The sequence below is a fragment of the Engystomops pustulosus genome, chromosome 4 (assembly GCF_040894005.1).
Source record: "Engystomops pustulosus chromosome 4, aEngPut4.maternal, whole genome shotgun sequence".
Lineage (NCBI taxonomy): Eukaryota > Metazoa > Chordata > Amphibia > Anura > Leptodactylidae > Engystomops > Engystomops pustulosus.
The window spans coordinates 38,193,536-38,200,012 of record NC_092414.1 but is presented as its reverse complement, the minus strand read 5'-3'; positions in this window follow the sequence as shown (position 1 = coordinate 38,200,012).

Sequence of the window (6,477 nt, the reverse complement as noted above, 5' to 3'; positions counted from 1 at the left end):
TTATTTCTTATTTGAGGGGGAAATATTGATGCTGTTGTATTCCCTCACTTAATGGTTGACCACGTTGGTTTATGGAGAAATGATGAACGATTTAAACTCGGTTACTCTACTGTATGCACCTCTAGACAGTAAGTCGGGAGGAAAACAAGGTAGCAAAGTACATTAGACATTATGCAGCTAATCTAGAAAACAGAAAATTGCTTCCAGAGCTTTAGAAATCTATTTCCATGTCTAAACAAGAAGGACAATGGGGCACATTTAACAATGGCCTTGTGCCAGTTTTTGGTCGTACATTTAGTGCAAACTTGTGCTTGCACATGTATTTAAGAAGTGTCCAAGACACATTTGTGTCACACACGCCCGTTTTGTGGAGCAGCTGCAGCAGGCATCATGAGACACAAATTTCCGCACTGAAATGGGCAATCCGGTTCTCAGTAGGACAGTGTGCCACATTTAACATGCAAAAGCTGTGTGTGAAGAACAAATTGCAGATGTTTAAATACATCTGCAATTTGTTCTTCACACATATATATTGTTCTTCACATGCTATTTTGTTCGCACCGTTCCGCGCGTATCTCCCGACAAGTAAGCAGATGTGCCGAACATCTGTAATCTATTCTGCACTGTGTTCTGCACTGTGTTTTTCTCTTAAATGATCCTGTGTTCACTGTGTTCACTGTTTTTATTCTATTCTTCACTGATCTTCATTGTGTTTTTTTAATTAAATGATCGTTCGCGAGCAGGGGAAATACTGTTATTCTGGTCACCTAGCAACCCTTACGTTTAAAACGCATTGCACTCGCATTGCACTTGCAATGATTGCGAGTGCAATGCGTTCTTGATGCATCTCCATAGACTTGAATGGGGTGTGAAAAACGCGCGTGACTCGCAAAAATAGAGCATGCTGCGATTTTGACGCGCGTGCAAACGAACGCAAGCACGCGCGTGAAAAACAACGCTAATGAAGAAAGAGCCATTGAATACAATGGGACAGAGTGCAATGCAAGTTCTGCGCGTCAAATGCACGCGCAGAACTTGCGCGTGAAAAACGCCAGTGTAGAAGGGGCTTAAATCAATGGGTTAAAATTAGAGATGATCGAACACACTCGTCCGAGCTCGATGCTCGTTCGAGCATTAGCGTACTCATAACTGCTCGCTGATCGGACGAATACTTCGCCCGCTCGAGAAAATGGCATCTCCCGCTGTTTTGATTTTTGGCGGCCAGAAACAGAGCCAATCACAAGCCAGGAGACTCTGCACTCCACCCAGCATGACGTGTTACCCTTACACGTCGATAGCAGTGGTTGACTGGCCTGATCAGGTGACCCTGGAATAGACTAGCCCCTGCCCGCGCTGCTCGCATCATTCTCTGTCTGGATGCCGTTAGGGAGAGAGCTGCTACTGCTGCAGGGATAGCGTTAGGGTGTTATATTAGCTTATTGTTAGGTAGGAGTGAGTCTACAAGAACCCAACAGCCCTTGTTAGGGCTAGAATACCATTATATTTAAATTTTTTTTGGTTTGCTTGTGGCTGGCATTGCTGGCACTAGTAGTGCAGCTAGTACCATATTGTGAGGAATTTGCAGGGAGACTTGCGAACGTTATATTCAGCTCTTAGTGACACACACATCTCAAACACCTAAGTGGGACAAATTATTAGGGGTTTGATTGAATTAGGCACAGTCTGCTGATTTTTTTTTTTTACTTTTATTTTTTTTTATAACTCAAAGTCATCAGGCACAGCACAAAATCCAGTTGTGTGCTGTCAGTGTAGGTAAGAAACTAGCCATAGCAATAGGATAGCATTGTTTTGTAAAAAAAAAAATAAATAAAAACACAAAAATCCCAAAAATCCCAAAAAATTTATAGTTTACACTTTAATTTTGAAAATGTTGAACCCGAGGGCTAGGGGTAGAGGACGAGGGCGTGGGCGTCCAACTACTGCAGGGGTTAGAGGCCGTGGTCCTGGGCGGGGCACCACCTGCTGATGAGGGAGCAGGGGAACGCCGCAGAGCTACACTCCCTAGGTTCATGTCTCAAGTTACTGGGACTCGTGGTAGAGCACTGTTGAGGCCAGAACAATGCGAACAGGTGATGTCGTGGATTGCGGACAATGCTTCTAGCCATTTGTCCACCAGTCAGTCTTCCACGCAGTCCACCCATGTCACCGAAATCAGCACCTCAGCCTCCTTCCCCCCAGTCTGCCCCCTCCCAGGAAAATTTGGCATTTGAACCGGCATACTCTGAGGAACTGTTTTCTAGACCCTTCCCAGAGTCACAAACCACTTGTCCTGTTGCTGCTGAGCTCTTTTTGCGATGCCCAGGTTTTCCAACGGTCGCAGTCTGTGGTTGCTGATGACATTGTTGACGTAGTGGAAGAAGTGTGTAAAGAGGTGTCCGACGATGAGGAGACACGGTTGTCAGACAGTGGTGAAGTTGTTGTCAGGGCAGGAAGTCTGAGGAGCAGACTGAGGGATCGGAGGATGATGAGGTGACAGACCCAAGCTGGGTTGATAGTCCGGGTGAACACAGTGCTTCTGAGACAGAGGCGAGTCCTCGACAAGAACAGGTTGGAAGAGGCAGTGGTGGGGCCTGACAGAGAGGCAGGGCCAGAGCTGGTGCATCAGCGCCAAATGTTTCACATAGTCAAGCTCCCGTGGCGAGGGCAACCTGTGCCACACCAAGATCAGCAGGGGTTCCACCACTAGCTTAACTACCACCAGTATGCGCAGGCATATGAATGCTAAACAAAAGGAAGTATAGTGCAACCCACCCACACGCCCAAGCCCTCAACTTCCACATCTCCAGATTACTTAGCCTGGAGATGCTGCCCTATAGGCTGGTAGAGACCGAGGCCTTTTGCAACCTCATGGCAGCGGCGGCCCCTCGGTATTCGGTCCCCAGCTGCCACTACTTTTCCAGATGTGCCGTCCCAGCCCTGCACCAGCACGTGTCAGACAACATCATCCGTGCCCTGACCAACGCTGTTTCTGACAAGGTCCACCTGACCACGGACACGTGGACGAGTGCTGCCGGGCAGGGCCACTATATATCGCTGACGGCACATTGGGTTAACTTTGTGGAGGCTGGAACCGAGTCTGACCCTGGAGCTGGTCATATACTGCCGACGCCAAGGATTGCGGGGCCTACCTCTGTCCAGGTCTCTCAGGCCTACTATGCCTCCGACTCCTCCTACCCCTCCTCCACCTCCTCCTCCGAATTACCATCCGTGGGCATGGCGCCATCAGTCGGTAGCTCTAGGCACAGCAGCAGTGCCGTCACTGAGCGACAGCAGGCGGTGCTCGAACTGCTGAGCCTAGGCGATAAAAGGCACACCGCCCAAGAGCTATTACAGGGCATCACGGCGCAGACTGATCTGTGGCTGGCACTGCTGAACCTGAAGCCAGGCATGGTTGTGTGTGACTACGGCCGTAACCTGGTGGCGGCTCTGCAACTCGGCAGACTGACACATGTGCCATGCCTGGCCCATGTGTTAAATCTGATAGTTCAGCGTTTCCTCAAGACATACCCCAATCTGTCTGATTTGCTCACGTAGGTGCGCCGCATCTGTGCGCATTTCAGGAAGTCCAGCACAGATGCTGCCCCTCTCAGGGCAGCGCAGCGCCGCTTCCAACTGCCCACTCATCGACTGTTGTGCGATGTGCCCACGAGGTGGAATTCAACATTTACCATGTTATCCAGAGTTTACCAGCAGCGCAGAGCGATTGTAGACTGCCAGATGTCAACTTCCACCAGAACTGGTAGTCAGGTCAGTCAGCTTCCTCAAGTCTACAATGAGGAGTGGACGTGGATGTCTGATATCTGTCAGGTACTGAGTAACTTTGAGGAGTCAACACAGATGGTCAGTGGCAATGCCGCCATCTGATGATCCCGCTGCTTGGCCTGTTGAAAAACTCTCTGGCCTGCATGAAGTCAGAAGCTTTGAGCTCGTCACAAGAGACGGGGGAAGAAGATTCCCTTGTTGATAGCCAAAGCACCCTCAGGTCTGTTTCTCAGCGCATATCGGAGGAGGTGGAGGAGGATGAGGAGGAGAATGTTGGCGAGACAGAAGAGGGGAGCATTGCTCAGACCTTCACTGTTCAGCGTGTATGGGCAGAAGAAGAGAAGTTGGATGAAGAGGAGATGGACAGTCAGGCCAGTGAGGGGAGTGAATTCTTGCGAGTTGGGACTCTGGCGCATATGGCAGATTTCATGCTAGGCTGCCTATCGAGTGACCCTCGCGTTCAAATAATTTATTCCAGCACCGATTACTGGGTATTCACTCTCCTGGACCCACGGTACAAGCAAAATCTTTCCACTCTCATCCCTGGAGAGGAAAGGAGTGTGAGAATGCATGAATACCAGCTTGATTTTATACAAAAGGTTCTTAGAAGGGCTGTTTGGGGAGGAGCCGAGAGACAGGGGCTTGGACAGGCGAAAGCTCGCCTGGCAGTGGACCGCCAGCTCCATCCCAAGATTAGGCAGCCTCAGAGGCATCCATGCATACTGCCCCTGCTGTTTCTTGTCCATTTTGCCTCCACGATCCTCCACAGCATCCACCAATGTCTCCATGCGCAACTTTCAACTCTCTATACCCCAGACGCTGGAGCACGAGAGGATATACAGCACATCATCCCCTTATCAAATGAGCTGTGTCAGGCAGAATTTTCAGGTGTTTCACCAGATACATAATGGAACTCGGCCCATCTGTCGCCGCCATGCTGGAGACCTGAAGTTGCAATCATAGCAGCTCAATATGGATGCCCTATACTGTCACTCTTAATCATGGAAGTCGTCTCCATGGCTGCCTCCACATGTCGTCCCCTTATCAAACGAGCTGTGTCAGGCTCATTTTTTTGGTGTTTCACTAGATACGTTATGGAACTTGGTCACTATGTCGCCACCATGCTGTGTTATCGACTAAATATACCGTCAACCTTTTGTTGACATAGGAAATCATTTCAGCGCTTCTTGCTCACCTCCTTTGGTTCCTCTCTGCCACCCATTGGTTTGAAGCCTGAGTCCATTTAGGGTATGTCGCCATGACACTCTCTAGCCTGCTGCCGTTGCCTCTGCATGCCATCCCCTATAGTGTCAGGCTCAATTATTGGATGTTTTAGATGCTATCTAGCCTCATTCGGTCACTCTGTCATGGCCATGCTGTTGCCCATAATTTTGGCATAGTGGTGCGATTAAGCAGCCTCAGAGGCATCCATGCATGCTGCCCCTGCTGTTTCCTGTCCATTTCCGCGGTGATTATATCATTTTCTGAGGTTTCCAGGTGTTCGGCCAAGCTTCCCTGTGCAGACCCTTGGTCCCCTTGAAAGATGCTCGAGTCTCCCATTGACTTCAAGACGAGCACTCGAGCATCGGGAAAAGTTCTTCTCTAATAACGAGCACCCGAGCATTTTATTTCTCGCTCATCTCTAGTTAAAATCTTTCTAATATTTTGCAGAGAGGGGGGGGGGGGGGGGGTTAGCCATCTCTGCCTGGAGCTTACATAGAATAATACTTTGCTACTTTGTTATCCTCAAACATTCCAAACCAACTGAGATTGTCTATAGAGATGCATACAGTAGAGATCACGACTTTAAGTCCTCCATCATTACTCCATAATCCACAGTAACATCCTGTCATCTACAACGTGGTCAGCCATCCTAATCTTATCTTCTTGTTTTAGAGGTTATTATGAATAGTCTTCTTGTAAAAGATGGTTTTCCCTCTAATAAGGATCACTGTGAATGATAATTGCTTATTTTTAAGCTAAAACACAATGAAGATGTACTAAAAAATACAGGTAGCATGTTGTAAGCAGGTGGAACTGAGTACCTTAACCCCTTCCCGACGCGCGCCGTACTAGTACGGCACGCGCCGGGTCCCGGTGCATGGAGAGGGCTCGCGGGCTGAGCCCTCTCCATAGCCGGTAAGTCTTTGCTGCATATTGCAGCAAAGGCTTACCGGTAACACCCGCGATCGGTGCTAGCCGGAGGCTAGCCTGAGGCTAGCCGGAGGCTAGCCTATCAGCACATTGTAATGAATGAGGAGTAAAATCCCCATATACTGCCATATTGCAGTATGACAGTATATGGTAGGATCGATCAGACAACCTAGGGTTAAAGTACCCTAGGAAGTCTGAAAAATAGTAAAAGTAAAAAAAAGTTTAAAAAAAAAATTATAATAAAAAAACCTAAAAATTCATATCACCCCCCTTTCCCTAGAACTGATATTAATATTAATAAACAGTGAAAATCATAAACACATTAGGAATCGCCGCGTCCGAAAATGTCCGATCTATCAAAATCTAATCACGGTTTTTCACTGCGTTTAACCTTGTAACAGAAAATAGCGTCCAAAGTCAAAAATGGCATTTTTTTGCCATTTTGGAAAATATAAAAAAATGTATAAAAAGTGATCAAAAGGTCACACAGTCCTAAAAATGATAGCAATGAAAATCCCATCAAAATTCGCAAACAATGAC